A 17,509-nucleotide genomic window follows, 5' to 3' on the forward strand; every position below is an offset into this window, starting at 1 on the left:
TCTGATACCAATTGATAGAATTTAAGGGTCCACCAAACTATATAGAGAACCAGTTTCTCTGTTAGTTCCCACATAACACACGCACACTGCAGTAGGTAAATGACACAAAGAAGTTTTACATGGAAAACTCCCATCGCACGGGATTAAAAACCACGACCTACCCTTGTAAGATTTCAACTTCACTACTGAGCAAACTTTAGATTACAACCTATTATAATCTAGGAATTAACCTCTTAATCCCTCACTAACTTGTAACAACTCTATTATAAGACACTTTGTAATAACTCTATTACAAAGACTTCCAACTCGACTAAACTAGCCAAGACACAAACACAAGGGTTTATGATTTACAAAGATTTCTTACACAATGCTTCTAACTAAGCTAAGTAGGAATTACAAGTGAAGAAACTTAATAAAGGTGCAACACAACTAAGGACATGTAATAACTCAATACATGGAACTGGTCCGTTTTTATGTTGTTCTTTGTTCTTGATGCTCTTGAGAATCGCTTGTTAGATTGGTTGGTCACTTGAGAGAGTGCTTGTATGGATTCTTCAATACTCAAGCTATGTTTTGTCTTTGGTTTAATGTTAATATAACATTGGTGACATCACTTGAATGATGCAAGTATGGATGGTACGGGATCATTCCCAATGAAGTTGACTGTTGTACTGTTTCGCACTGTTGCGTGTGCAAGCAGCAACTTTACAACTATTGTAGAGTTGACTAGTACGATCACCAGGGGAACTGATGTCCATCTGTTCCCCTTGTTGATTCTTGACTTCTGAATAGTTGATTTACAGTTCCAACTTCAATCTTGTTATTTTCACATACTTGAGGATGTGTATCAGGTTTCTTATCTAGTTCTTGTCATTAAATTTGTTATATCATCTAAACATAACAAGGTACATATAACCTATCAGTACTCATGCTTGATCTGCTTAGTAGTTGATCTAACAAAAAGGACGGTGGTTGAGCAATCAAATGTGCGGCATTTCCTATCTCCATAGTTGTACCGTACTTAGCGAGTCCATCAGCGATAGATTTTGCTCCCTGTAAATGTGGGAACCCTCTGCCAACTGAAACAATCTTTGTCATATATTCTATGAAATTTGGTCCTAAATGATTTTTAACTAAGCCGGTTTAACCTTTGGGAGTTAAATCATGACAACATTTTTGGGATTGAAGCAGTAAAATTTTATTACAGTTATGTGAACTAAACTAAGATGAGATAATCGGGACCTCTAAACATTACTATCAAATTCCTAAGATAAAAACATGTCTGTGTTTTAAGAACACCCATTAGATATTTAACATGTAAAGAAAAGAGAGAGATTGACCACCACGCCTCAAAAATAAAGGAAAAAGAACGAGATCTTGTATAAACCCAGAATAGTCAGTTCCTAGTCTATTTCAACTTAACTGGGCTTTGTAGTGGGCTCCCATACATCTTTGGAGAATTAATCCAAATAGCCTCCAAATTTATTACTTAAACTAAAAATAATCGATGAGTATATAATATATATGTATAATTTATGTATTATATGTATATAATTAATATATAATTTATAATAAATAACTAATATTGGGTGGCTATTTGCGTAAAGATCCCTACATCTTTTGTACCCATTTCATGTTATATTGCGTTGACAAGAGCCTAGTCTTCGGCAGTGAGTAGCGGTGAATTGTATAAAAATACACTACACCAAAGGTAACTGACCATGGCTTAAACGAGAATCACATTCAGCCTGACAACACATTCCTCTACTTCTCCGTCACTCTCAGAGCGGAGAGCCCTCAATTTTCAATCTTCACTTCAGATCAAGCTTGAGCTTCAATCCAGCAGTTCCTCTGCTGCAATGGCTGATTTAAATTCTGGGTTGGACTACTCATCAGTTGTTCGATTTGTGTTTTGTTTAACTTGGTTTTGTTCGGTTGTTTAATTCTTTATCGGTTTTGTTTTCAGTAAACCGAACCGGCATTTGTTTCTAGTTCGGTTTGTTCTTCCTCTTTACCCTTAGTCAAAAAAATTCTCTTTTGCATGGATGTCAATCGTCTGTACTGGGTGTCAGTACTGGAATTATTGTTTTGGCAATGCCTTCAACTTTTTCTTTTACTGGATATCCGTCTATGGCAGTACTCAAATATTGAACTGAATTCTTAATTGGGGTATGGATCAGTCGGTTCATTTTGATTCTTTTTAATATTCAGTTCAAAGAACTCGGTTCAAAGAAAAAATTCGGTTTGGTTTTCCTTTGGTAAACTGACATTTGAGCTCAAGCAGCCTAATTCGGTTCGGCTCCTGGTAACCGAATTAGATAAATGCGGTTCAGTTCTTCATCTTTTCGGAATGCGTTGCTTTGCAATTCTTTTTCTCTCTTCTACTTCTACATGGATGTCAGTTGGCCATGTTAACATTAATTTGGATTGTACGAAGGGGAATTTCTCAGTCGGTTCCATTTTTTTTCCTTTCAATTTTCGATTGCTCTTTCGGGTTTGTTTTCTAGATTGGGAAACTGTAAAAGAACCCTGTTGTGCGGTTTGGTTAGGTTCTTCCTCTTTTTAGTTAACATGGTGGTGCTGTTTGGTTTGGTTCCGTTATTCCTTTTTGCAGTTAGCTTGTTGTGCGGTTTGGTTTGATTCGGTTATTCCTTTTTTAGTTGGCCTGCAATGTGGTTTGGTTCGGTTTGGTTATTCCTTTTTCCAGTTAGCCTGCTCTGCCGTCTCGTGCGGTTCGGTTATTTGCAGTTAGCCTGTTGTTTGGTTCGGTTTGGTTATTCCTTTTTTCAGTAAACCGGTTTGGTTTGTTTCGGTTATACCTTCTTTTTTTCTGTTATGCGGTCTGGTTCAGTTCGATTATTCTTTTTCTCACAGTTAGCCTGTTCCGCGGTCTGGTTTGATTTGGTTATTCCTTTTCTCAATTAGCATGTTGTGCCATTTGGTTCAGCTATTCCTTTTTGCAGTTAGCCTATTGTGCGGTTTGGTTTGGTTCGGTTATCCCTTTTCGCAATTAGCCTACTATGCGGTTTAGTTCGATCCGGTAATTCCTTTTTGCAGGTTTGGTTCGGTTATTCCTTTTTTGAGTCAGCATGTTGATCGGTTTTGTTCGGTTCTCCTTTTTCTCAGTTAGCATATTCTGCGATTTGGTTTGGTTATTCCTTTTTGCAGTTGTCCTGTTGTGCGGTTTGGTTTGATTTGGTTTGTTTTGGTTCGTTTATTCCTTTTTCCAGGTAGCCTATGGCCGTTTGGTTCGGTTCTTCCTTTTTTTCAGTAAGCATGCTGTTTGGTTTGGTTTGTTTCGGTTCTTCCTCTTTTCAGTTTGCTTGTGGCGTGGTTTTGTTTGATTCCTCCTCGTTTCAGTTAGCATTGTTTTTCTTTTACACAAATGTCAGTCACTATAATCTCCATTCGGTTAGGTGTTTCCACTTTTGGTTAGATTATACCTTATTTAACTTCTTTTTTTTTTGGGTAGATATCAGTTGTGCTATGTTTACTAGAGTTGTACTGATCATTTGGATGGATTCGAATCGGTTCTTCCTCTTTTTGATTATCCAATACATTTCTTAACGTTGTTCTCCTTTTACATGGATGTCAGACGTCTATGTCAATGTTGTTCGATGATGATATAGTTCTGATTGATGAGATGAGAGGCGGCATTAATGAGAGACCGGAGGTATGGAGGCAGCCCTGGAGTCTAAAGGTTTCAAGTTGAGTAGGACCAAGACGGGGTATTTGGAGTGAAAGTCCAGCGATGTGTCGGGGGAAGCAGACGTGGAGGTGGGGCTCGACTCACAAGTCATCCCTAAAAGAGAGTTTCAAGTACCTAGGGTCAATTATCCAGGGAGATAGGGAGAATGATAAAGATGTCACACATCGTATTGGGGCGGGATGGATGAAATGGAGACTCGCTTCCGGTGTTTTGTGTGACAAGAAGGTGCCACCGAAACTTAAAGGTAAGTTATATAGAGTGGTGGTCAGGCCAACGATGTTGTATGGGACTGAGTGTTGGCCAGTCAAGAATTCTCATATCCAGAAAATGAAAGTAGTAGAAATAAGGATGTTAAGATGGATGTGTGGGCACACTAGGCTGGATAAGATTAGGAATGGAGATATTCGGGAGAGGGTGGGTGTGGCTCCCATGGACGACAAAATGCAAGAAGTGAGGCTTAGATGGTTCGGGCATGTGCGGAGGAAGAGCATCGATGCCTCGGTTAGGAGGTGTGAGCGGTTGGCTTTGACAGGTACGAGAAGAGGTAGAGGCGGGCTAAGAAGTATTGTGGTGAGGTGATCAAGCAGGATATGAACTTCAGATTTTCGAGGACATGACCCTGCATAGGGAGGTGTGGAGGTCGAGCATTAGAGTTGTAGGGGGCAGTTGAGCATTTTTTCTCCTTCCAGCTAGTCTGATAGTGTTTTGTCTAGGACTACTAGCAGTTTTTGTTTCATCACACTATTTTTATTTTTATTTATTATTATTATCATTATTATTGTCCTTTCACTTATTTGTTGTGTCTTACGGTACTGATATTATTTGTCTGATTTCTGTTGTTGTTACGGATCTTTTGTCTCTGAACCGAGGGTCTCCCGAAAACAGTCTCTCTACTCCTCCGGGGTAGGGGTAAGGTGTGCGTACACTTTACCCTCCCCATACCCCACTAGTGGGATTACTACTGGGTTGTTGTTTGTTGTTTCAGTCATCTATGTCAGTACTTGAATTGTTGATTTGGATTCTAGTTAGCGGTATTAATCAGTCCGTTTGTTGGGTTTTGCTATTCTTTAGTTCAGCTTTTTGGTTTTGTTTTCTAGATTGCAAAACTGAAAATAGGTTGTCTTTGGTTTGCTAATACTTTAACATTTTTGTCTTTACATGGATGTCAGTACTAGAATGTTGATTTTATAGCTTCTTGTGTCCTAAAATTGGAAGGTTTGCATGTACGAATAACAGGATTCCACTGCAATCTGAGTGTGACGTAGATGCCAAAGCTGAAAATGTTATCCCGAGTTTTACCGAGAGTATTGTTGTCCGTCACGGTGTAACTCAGTGGAATGTTGCTTCTAAAATTCAGGTTTTTTCTAGCTGCGCTTTACGATTTGTTGTTGTTTATGCTGGATGATGCTGCTTGCTCTCTGAGATATGGAAGTAGAGCTTATATCTCTTGCACTAGCCTATTAGTTTTATAATTTAGGCTGTAGATGATCATCAGCCTCCAATCTACTTTGTCCGAAAGACCTGCCTTTTAAGTTATAAGATTACACTGTCTACTCTTATTCTGTAATTTGTTGTTTCATTGACCTTTCCTTCATTAACGTCTGTTAGTAAATAGTTCATAAATGTAAATATTATACTGCTATCATGGAACACTACTAACCGCCTGAACTTTATATTTGCATTCAGGGCCGGCTCTAACAGTGTATGGGGTAAGGCAAGTGCCTTCAGCCCCCAATTTTGAGGGCCCCCATTTTTTAGGAATAATATATATTTTATAGGTTTATAGGTTTTATAAAATTATATATAGTACTTTTGTACTTTTCATATAAAAGGAAAGAAAACCTTTTAGATATATTAATAAAGTAAAGATTCGACTTACTTAAAAATAGTAGAAACACGTTGGGAAAGTCGTATTAAAAGTGTTAAAACAACAAGATTCCAGGCTCCACGAATGAGATGCTTTAATAAAATTAGCATAAGTTAGTGAGGACCCAAAAACAAAAAGTGAAGCAAGTTGTTTAGCAACATATGAGCTTGAAAATTTTGAATTTTTATTGGGCATGACTATTTGGTATGATGTATTATTTGTTGTTAATTTAGTTAGCAAAAGTTTAGAATCAAAAGATATGCATATTGATGTTGCCATAGATCAACTAAGAGGTCTAATTTCTTTTTCTAAAAAATATAGAGAAGACGGATTTACAAATGCTATGATTTTAGCTAAGGAAATTGCATTTGAAATGAATATACAACAACAACAACATACCCAGTATTATCTCACACCGTGAGATCTGGGGAGGGTAGTGTGTACGCAGACCTTACCTCGACCCTGTAAGGATAGAGAGGTTGTTTCCAATAGACCCTCGGCTCAGGAAAGCATAAGCACCACATTAATGAAAAGCATAAGCATAAGCACATAGAAATGAATATATAACCTGAATTTCGTAATAAACGTGTAATACATAGAAAGAAACAATTTGATGAGAATGTTGATAATGAAATCACAAATTCTCTTCAGCTGATATTCGAAAGGCCCAACGGATCACCATAGGATAGAACCCTTGCGACCTGCTCCCCTCTGACTTCTTTTTTACCAGCCGAGCTGCCCTGTCAACCCTTTGCGGCGCTTGCTTCCTAGCTAGAACTCACACGGCGCGCTGAGTGGGGTCGCTCCCCTTCGTTCTTCTAATAAGAGAGAGCGAAAGACGCTAGGCACACTCTTATTTAAATGAAGAATTTTTTAGAGTTGATTACTTCTTACACATAGTAGATCAAGCCATTTTTTCACTTCAAAATAGATTTGAACAGTTTGAAGTATATGAAAATATCTTTGGTTTCCTATTTAGTGGTAAAAAATTGAGATCATTAGATGACGAGAATTTGAAAAAATATTGTCTTAACCTTGAATGTTCCTTAAAACATAACAGTCACTCTGATATTGATGGTTTAGACTTATTTTCCGAATTAAAAGTGTTAAGAGAAATAGTACAAGTAGAAGATAATACTATAATTGATATACTCAATCAAATAAAAAGACTTACATTCTTTTCCAAATGCTTATATTGCTTATAGAATAATGTTAACAGTTCCTATGACAGTTGCTTCAGCAGAAAGAAGTTTTTCAAAATTAAAATTGATAAAATTTTACATAAGATCAACAATGTCTTAAGAAAGATTAAATGGCTTGGCTATATTATCAATTGAAAATAAATTATTAGAAAAAAATCGATTATAAAAAAATTATTAACAACATATTGTAAGTCTATCAACTTTTATACTATTTTATTAGTTATTCCTTCTTACGATATCGTTTGGTATCAAGTATTGCAATGCACCTTCTTGTTTATCTAGAAAGCAGAAATTTAGTAAATATTTACTATATAATATACTAGGTATTCTATTTTACTTTTCATTCTAGTTATTTCTGATATTTAAAGACTAGTTACCTTCAATTGTTTTTGTTCCTTTGCTTTGGGTTAATGAATAAAACTCATTTGCTTCTGTTGATTCAAAGTGTCTTTTCACTTTGCTATCCAGGTTTCGAGCATTGCAATTTGCCGTGTATATTTTATGGATATGTATTCTGCTATAGTTTATACTTTTAAGATATTGAACTTTACCTTGCCAACCCATCATTTTGATCCAATCTCCAGCAGACTCATAACTTGGGGTCTGGGATTATAAGAGAGAAACAAGTTTTCAGAGATAATGTAAGTCTGGATATTTTGAGAAAGGCAGTTAATAAACCCATAAACAGTTATTTATACATACTTCCGCTAGGTAGCAGCCCTTTGAAAGATCCGATGGCTGTCCCTTTTTTTTGGTTTTGGGAGGGGGCAGGGGCGGAGGGAGAGTATAACTTACTGTTCGGCCGAACCCAGTAGCTTTCGTTCAAACTATGTATTTGTCTTGAGAAATTAATTGAACATATATAAATTATTAATTTAGAACTCAGTAACTTAAAAGATTTAGAATCTCAGTTTCAAATCATGGCTCCTCCTCTGGGGTAAAAGCTTATAAATGGTGGACTGCAACCTTGTGAAGTATAAATGGCATAATCCAACCGGTGAAAACATGATAGGAAAATTAAAAATGGAAAACTGTGCTGTGTTTTTTAAGATTACAGAGAGGTGAAGCTTTCTAAAGTATAAATAGCATAATGTAATGGGAGATATATGGATAGGGAAAACAAAAAATGCCAAGATCCTTGTATAATATGTCTGTAAATTTATAAGTTCTTGATGATTTATGGGATTATTTCACTAATTGTTGCTCTGGTAGCTATGATTCGGATGAGAAATTATATTCTTGAATGTCTTCTACTCCTCCGCATATGGCTCATCAGCAAGTGGTTATTATTACTGAAAGCAAAATGCTAAACTTATATGAATGAAGAAAAAGAAAAGTTAAAGTGATATTGTTTTCCTTTATTGACAAGGGGCATTTAGATGTTGAACTAAATGACACTGGGAGAAAGCAAGGTATGGCGGTAAGTCAAGATGAAGGAACAATATGCTTTTGTTAAGAAGGTGTTTCAATTAACCCTCATGAACCACTGGAATTGATGCACACTATCCTTCTCATTACTCAAAGCCTTTTCCGGGAGCAACATTTATTAGTATGTATGAAAGAACATTATAAAAAGAGAAAAAGCAGGGAAAAGAAAGAGATTGAGAAAGGGTTGGTTGGTACCAATTCCCCCTCCCCTCTTTCTCCCCCGACTTTCCTTCCATTAAAGTAGTGTGTCCACCATGGGAAGAGTCAAGTAACTGGACTACACACAGTCAAGGAAAGTACTCTGCCGTCCCCGCTGGGTGAGACAGAGGTGAAAGTTTTCCAAATTGGAAAGCCAAAGAGGATTACATGCAATTCACCTGTTTCTATCCTTTTCTTTTTTTCTCCTATCTGGGCTTAGTTCCTGAAATATGTTTTGTTCAAAGATGGCAGCCTGGCTCTCTATGGAGCCAAGGATCTCCATTGTATACTCTTCCGATTTGAAGCGGGCCTATGAGACAGCTGAGACAATTGCAAGGAACTGTGGAGGTCTAGAGGTATGATCTCGCTGTTACTTTGCATGATTGGAATTAAATCCCAATCCATTACTGTTACAAACTTTTTATCCACCATACTCTTCACGTAGCATCCTGAATACGATTTGGTCTTACTACGTGATACCAATGAGAAACCTGTACATGTTGCTTTTGGTTCACCAGTTTCATCTTGTATAACAATTTGCTTTGTTCCCCCCACTTAAGAAACTCCTCCCAGAGATCTTCGTACATTTTTTTAAATGTTTGTTAACTTTTTCCTTTATTAATCATATTTTTTGTGAACTTGTGGCAATTGGGTACTGTTCTGTTTCTTCTATTTGTTGCTTGTTATGAGTGTGGAAAGGAGTCGTGATTTTGGTATGTCATAGTAGTTTTCTTATTACTATGGGAGCAGCAGAATTTAGCAATTTCTTAACTGTGGGAAACTTTAGTAAGAGAACATTTGTTGATTGTGGGCACCGGTCTTACGTAATTCTATAGTTGGATAGTCAATAAGGATTTTGTTGGCCATTAGCTAAAAACATTCCACCAATTGAAAAAGAGGATGGACTAGAATGCTCCTATTGGGCTAAGAAAGGCGTGCAATTCAGCATAACTGCTACTCAAGAACTATGGTATAATGTCTGTTTGATTCTTTCATGTTTGAAATGTAGAATGCAACATGACCATGTCCAAGGTGTTAGGAGCTCGCACCCGTTTTATGTGGCGCAAATATGATATTCTATTTGTTATTTCTATGAGTGATGACTTGTGAAGAAGGGAAAAAGTGTTGGGGTTTGATAAGTATGCGTGTGTAAGATCTTTGTATACAATTTGACTGGCCGACCTGTTGGATTAGTCTAATTATTTTATATCGTCATCCTTTCTTTGTATTTAATTCCAGGTGATTAAGGATCCAGACCTTTCGAGAGAGACATTTAGGAGATCTTCAAGGCTATTCTCTTCGTGAAGCAGCTAAAAGTCGACAGAAGGCTTATCAGGCTTTTGTATCTGGGCAGAAAGATCTGGAAATTCCAGTGAGTACCCACTCGCCAATGTTTTGCACATCCTTGTGCTAGTACTGCCTTGATGAGTATCGCCTTATTTCATTTGAATTTTTTTTTTTTTTTTTTTTTTTTAAAAAAAAATGAGTATAATTTGTTCAATGTGCTTTGGACAAGGGAGGTTTGCTCAAGTGGTAAGCACCCTCCACCTCTAAGGTGAGGTTAGGGGTTGGTGTCTCCAATTAAGCGAAGTGGGGAAAGGCAGCGGTTTACTCCTGCGAGGGAGTTGGAGTGTAAAGAAAAACGTGAATGTTCAATGTGCTGCATTAATTATGGATGTAGTATCTGTGAGCTTTCAAGGTGCAAATTAACCTGAAAATCCTTCTTCAAGATAAGTTTCACCTACCAGAAATGAATCAAATAGAAACAGGACTTGAGGAATATAGGATCAAGCTTGTTCACCACACCGATCTCCCATAAAAATATAAGTGAATAACTTAAAAGGAAAAAAAAGAACAAGATAAGAGGGAGAAAAAGATTAGTGTCTGCGTAATGAAGGGCTGCATGTATGAGATTTGACTTTATTCAACTTATTCGCAGGGTGGTGGGGAAAGTTTAGATCAAGTTTACCAACGTTGCACATCTTGTTTATTTAGGATTGAAAAGAAGCAGAGAGGTACATTTGACCTTTGAAATTGGTTAAGGGTCAGATCTTACAAAGATTATTTGTGCACATAAAAAGTGTTTGTTTCGAATGCAGAAGAAGGAGTAGTTGTGGTATCTCATGGTGGTGCAAAGTGCATGGACCATTAAAGTCTGGGGCGACGTCAGTCATCTCAACCAGACTGGATTTCTCGACTCAGGTTTTGGTGGGGACAAAACTTCTGGTTAGTTATGCATGGCACTGTCAACATAATTGTTCTGGATAACTGAAAATCTAGAAAATATTGCTCTTACTCTGTCGTATCTTCAAAAATAGTTTGGTGCATTTAAACTCTGAAATATCGCCAGCATGTTATAGTAAAGTGCACCCATTTTCTCCAGTCCTTTATTATATTTCAGTATTTATTTCTGTTCCTTTTTTTGTTATCGGTAAGGTAGTGTAGGATCTTAGCCTACTATGCTGTTGGATTGATTTAATATTATGGTAAAACCTTAGTTGGCCCGTCTATAGTTGCAATGACAAAAGTAATAATAACATTTGATTTTTTCATTCATATACACTATTTGAAATCTTATAACGAAAAATGTCCATGTTTTGGTATTTACCCGACCTAAACACATTTTAGTTACAAAATATATACAATCCACCTTAAAAGGCTCTCAATCCATTATTTGTATCTTCAATCAAAGGATTTAGTTACACCATTTTCCTTTTTTCTCTTCTCTCTCCCCTCTTCTCTCCAGATTGAACTTATATTTAGGAATTTAGAGAATCTAATCCCTCATATCTCAACTGATGTATATAGCTTGAGTTGAAAATCCGAATTCAATTGTGCCTAATCTGCAACATCCACAATGAATTCGCCCTAACGTTCTTGAACGGTTAATTGTAAATGACTCAATTTATAATACGCATGGAGGACTTGCGTTGACCGGTATGAAGGTGCACATACTTTTCAAACATGCTTGATGTTTACAAATTGAATAAAAATGAGGAAAAAGTGTTACGCCCAGACAAGGAAGAGACAGTTATTTGTTTCTTCTTTTTTCTCTCACGCTATTGAAATGCATTAGCTTAATACTCTTTTGGACCCTATGAAGTTGACAACTTCAAGATGTATAGAAAATTGGTTGATTATTGATGGTCTCATGAGTCATGACATGATTGCTTTCAGAGTGTCTTTGATATATCGGTATTTGAATGGAAAACCTAACTCCTTGGCCCTCGATGGAATCATCTTCTGCCCATCCAACACCTGAAATACACATTACTAGGCATTTGGACAATATTTGGTTGAAGTTAATGGAAAAAATAAAAGTATAAAAGTATAATATATACATAATAATTATATATTGTACAACTTATCTACAATTTATTTACAACTTTCATACATTATTTCTATCCAGTTATATACAACTACAATATCATACCACTTAAATATAATTTTTATATAAATTTTATACAATATGTATTTTGTATATTTTGTATCTGATTTATACATAGTAAAAACAAATTTCATACAACTAATTATATATTATAAAACTTACCTACAACTTATCTACAACGTTCATACATTATTTCTACCTAGTTATATACAACTACAATATCATACCACTTAACTACAATTTTTATACAAATTTTATACAATATGTCTTTTGTATATTTTGTATCTAATTTATACATAGTAAAAATAAATTTCATACAACTAATTATATATTATACAACTTATCTACAACTTTCATACATTATTTCTACTCAGTTATATACAACTACAATATCATACAACTTAAATATAATTTTTATACAATATTGTTCAACTTTCATACAATATTTAAATAAAAATATATATATAAACAACAGAATACAATTTACCTACAATTTTACTACAACTTTACTACAATTTCGTAAGTATAATGTATGTCATGTCTTCTTCTTCTTCTTCGAGTTTCAATATGAAATTCAGCCAAAATCAAGTCTAATCTTTACCAAAACACCCTCAAAATTGAGATATAAACTCCAAACAATATTCTCAATTGTTTGCAACAACACCCAATCCAAACAAATAATGGTTTTTAAAAATCTAAATTCGAATTCAAAGCTTCAAAGCTTTTTAATGGTTGTCAATGGTGGAGAGTCAAACACTTTTAAAATTTATTAATTGACAATTTTAATTTGAACACTAATTGTGCAACATTACTGGAATTTGTACACCAATTGTGCAACACCTTCAGCTCTACATTACTGGAATTTCAATAAGCATGGAATTATTGTTCTCTTTTCCTTTGCTCTACATTACTGGAATTAGGGATTGAGAGATAGAGAGAGACGTAAAGAGAGAGACGGAAAGAGAGAGTGCATGAGGGGGAGAGAATAAGGATGGGAAATAATTGATTCCTATTATAAAGAGATACTCATTTAATTCCTAAAGTGTATATAATTGGTAAATTTGTATAATTGAAACTTGAGTAGAGGGTAATAAAGTTTGTATAGGAATATAAAAATTGGTAATGATATTGACATTTGGATGATGCGAAGAGCTAAAGAGTATAAGGGGATGAGATGGTGGGGCACACAAGTCGTTTCTCTTTTTACTTACATTTAGGATATGGTGTGGACATCATTGCCGTCCTAGCTCCTTGGTGGAGTTCAATCATGTTGTTGCGTTGGTCAACGCTTACTTTTAAGTAGAAACTTATACATACTTTTTTTTCTTTAAGTAACTCGAAATATTTATCTATTCGAACATGCTCTTGGTTGTTGAAACGAATATACTTAGCAAATGATAAGAGATCACTTTCTTGGGTACAATGTCCTGTGGCAAGTCAGTGAGGTAATTTGTCAGGTTTCCTTGCATTTAATAGTTAGTTAATATTTAGTTGCTTGATTATCAGCCACAACTACAACTGATTAACCTACCGTGACCAACCTCCAACCATAATCTTAATCAGATCACATAGGTTATGTCATTACACACTTATTGTGATTTTGCACATGGCGATGGCAAGATTTCTCTTTGTAGCATAAAGTCAGATGATTACTCGTGAGTGGATAATTGAAGTAATATGGTTATCAAAGTCTTACATAAGAAAGCTTATTTAGAGTATGTCGCAATATAAAGAATCCTGTGCGTTTCATCCTTTCTATAGCCCCATCACCGCATGGTGCAAATTATTCTCACCAAAAGATTACAATAAAAAGGACAATTCAATGCATAAAATATTCCGTGTTTTTTTCCTGCAATGGCAATTGGCATGCATAAGGAAAAAAGAGAATTCCGAATGGGAAAAAAAAGAAGGAAAACTGTGCTATCCAGAAAAAGAAAAAGATGAAGAAAAAGAAAAACAAAGCACAGGAAATTGAGAAAAAGTGTGGAAAAGGGATAAAGATGCGAAATAATTTATTTAAAAAAAAACAAAAAAAAAAAACTCTGGATCACTTTGTCATATCACAAAGAAATATTTTTACTTCCTGTAACAAACCATTACACCCTATTTATTATAAACCAAAATTATTTTAAAATATTATTATCTATAGCTATCTTTTATATTTTATAGCAAGATAGTTATTTATTGTATACACTACTATATAGACGTTAAATACGCTATTTATGTTTTTTCTCTCTTTTTCTTTCAGTTAAAACACGTTCTCTCTCAAATCACAATAAAAAAAATTATTTCTCTCCACGATCTCTCTCTCACACCAAGATTGTAGGAACAAATTTCTCAGAATTGATCATCAACGTTTTTGCTCCAAAAGTTCATGGTAATTGGTAAAGCTTTTGGTCGGTTCACGCCAAATTACTCTGACATTCTTCTTTTTCTCTTCACTTTTTTTTTTTTTCGCCATTGTTAGGTTTTGATAAAGATACTTCAAATTTCGTCTTCAATGGTTGCTTCAACAACTCCGAAAAGGATTACACGAGGTATACCCACTAAAGCACTCAATTTTGATCGTCGGCGTCAGAGTCGTCCACTATTGGCTCATCCTCTTTGGCGAACCGATCTGGCCATGGCTACGTTGGAGAAGATTTGAGGGCCGGATTTTTGTTCGTCTCCATTTTTAGTTTTAATACAATGTATACAGTATTTTGCTTGGCCGGAAAAAGCCATCTTCGACAAACTTTCTTCTATTTTTTGTTTTGTTAGTCACATATAATAATACAAACACATCTAACTATATTGTATTTTTGTATAAATACATTATTTTTTGCATGTATATATGTATTCCAAAGGTTTGTATTTTTTGAATACAATCGATTATCATAGTGTTTTGTGATTTTTTATTGTTTGAATACAATCAAATTAAATACGGTGATTTGAATATAATGTATAATAGTGAATAATGAATATATGTTAATTGAATACAATGTACACAGTCGAATTGAATAGAATGGTATACACCTCATTTCTTGATACTCATTGTATTTATAAATACAGTCATGCGAATACATGGAATATAGCACAGTAGCAGCGAAATTTATATAGAATTGATTTTGTTGAATTAAATTAGGAGTGATACACGCTAATTGATCCTCTTTCCATTATTAAACAGTTGGACTCACCTATTTTTTAGGCGACTTACGCTACTATATTCATGAATACAATAGCACGAATACAGTGAATACAGTCGCACAGATGGACTCCTCTATTACTGTATTCATGAATACAGTAGCGTGAATACAACAAATACAGTCGCGTAGTAGCGAAATTTATGTGAAATTATTTTTGTAGAGTTAAATTAGGAGTGATACACGCTAATTGATTCTCTTTCCATTATTAAACAGCTGGACTCCCCTATTTGTTTAGGCGAATACAATCGCACAACTGGACTCCACTACTTTTTAGGCAAATTTTACTATTGTATTCATGAATACAGTAGCGCGAATACAACGAATACAATCGCATAACAACTAAATAATAGCTATAGGAATTAATTATGTATATGGTAGCTATAGGAAATTAATAGCCACTAAACAATAGTGGTTTCTAAAAATTCCTCTATTACAAACATCACATATTTTAAAGGGATCTTTATATAAATAGCCGGTCATATTAATTATTTACTTTTTCTAGCCATATACATAGATTATGTATTGATTATACACAATTATACATATGTAATACATAAATTATGCATATATTATACATTCACCGGCTATGTTTAGTTTAGGTAGTAGGGTAGACAACTATTTGAGTTAAATCTTCTATTTTGTAAATAGGGACCTTGCGACAATATACTTGTTAAGTTCTCCATCCAAGACTTAGGTGGTCCATTCCTATCCTTGTTTCGTCTTTTCCATAAAAGCATTGTTAGGTTGGTAGTGGCTTCGTCATCTTGTATAAATTTCTCTTCCATCTTATTTATGAACTTATACATAAGCTCTTCTAAACTATCATTCTTCTCTTGAGGTGGTTGTCTCACTTCGCTTTCCAGGCATAATATGGGTATTCATCCCAACCAGAGTCAGAGTTATACCCATATGACTCCTCATACCTGTACGGACTAGAGACAAAGTGAGAGTGTTCAAAAGATAAACCATAGGAAGAATACCTACCTGTTTGACAATCAACCCATAGATGATTTCCACCGTATTTAAAACACATAGCAGACTGCTAACAGTGTTCAGCTGCTAACTCTTCAACCATTTTCTTCGGCTGGTTGTACTCTATCTTCACATCATTTAGAGTTCAATAACAAGAATATGCACTTCAAGATTTCTTCAACAAAAAAATCTTGAAGAGAAGTTTAACCAAACAAATTAAAAATAAAAAAAATAAAATTAAAAACTAATTCCTGAATTTGCACTATATACTATTTCAAATACTATTAATTGCCAATCCCTGGCAACGACGCCAAAGTTATGTGCATTTTACTGGACAATATGTAGTATGTCTGCTCGATTCTTCGTTTCGTTCTTAAAGTGCACTATCATCCGTTGATCCCCGAACATATTCTCAACTAAATCATTGGGCTTATACTCAAACTTCTAAGCTCCAGAATAGCTTGAATTCATTCCATAACATCTGCATAGATCGGAATCACTCCTACAAGACATAAAACACACAATTAGAGTAAAACACTAGCGATTAAAGCTCAAATTTAATTAAAGTGCAGTAAATTGGAGTGCAATAAGCGACTAAAATACGAGATTATAGACTACCATCACCCGTATTTTTGTTCGTCTCTATTTTTAATTTTAATACAACGTATACAGTATTTTACTTGGCCGAAAAAAGCCATCTCCGACAAACTTTCTTCTCTTCTTTGCTTTTAGTCACATACAATGATACAAATACATTGTATTCTGTACAAATACACCTAACTACATTGTATTTTTATATAAATATATTATTTTTTCGCCTGTATTTATGTATTCCGAAGGTTTGTATTTTTTTAATACAACTGATTATCACTGTGTTTTATGATTTTTTGTTATTTGAATACAATCGAATTGAATACGGTGAATTGAATACAATATATAATAATGAATAATGAATATTTGTTAATTGAATACAATGTATACAGTCGAATTGAATAGAATGGTATACACCCCATTTCATGATACTCATTGTATTTATAAATACAGTCGTGCGAATATATAGAATATAGCACAGTAGCAGTGAAATTTATATAGAATTGTTTTTGTTGAGTTAAATTAGGAGTGATACACGCTAATTGATCCTCTTTCCATTATTAAATAGCTAGGCTCACCTATTTTTAGGCGACTTCCGCTACTATATTCATGAATACAGTACCACGAATACAGCGATTGCAGTCACACGACTGCACTCTCCTATTACTATATTCATGAATACAGTAACGAGAATATATTGGATACAGTCGCGTAGCAGCGAAATTTATGTGGAATTGATTTGTAGAGTTAAATTAGGAGTGATACACGCTAATTGATTCTCTTTCTGTTATTAAACAACTGGAGTCCCCTATTTTTTTAGGCGAATACAATCGCACAACTGGACTCTCCTATTTTTTAGGCAAATTCTACTATTGTATTCATGAATACAGTAGCGCGAATACATCGAATACAATCGCATAACAACTAAATAATAATTATAGGAATTAATTATGTATATGGTAGCTATAG

General features: G+C 34.8%; 1 pseudogene; it reads left to right on the forward strand.

Moving 5' to 3' along the window:
- The first annotated feature begins 1,641 nt into the window (after window positions 1-1,641).
- LOC107824886 (phosphoglycerate mutase-like protein 4) lies at window positions 1,642-10,811 on the forward strand (annotated as a pseudogene).
- Window positions 10,812-17,509: the final 6,698 nt, after the last annotated feature.

This window comes from Nicotiana tabacum, chromosome 17 (assembly GCF_000715075.1).
Source record: "Nicotiana tabacum cultivar K326 chromosome 17, ASM71507v2, whole genome shotgun sequence".
Lineage (NCBI taxonomy): Eukaryota > Viridiplantae > Streptophyta > Magnoliopsida > Solanales > Solanaceae > Nicotiana > Nicotiana tabacum.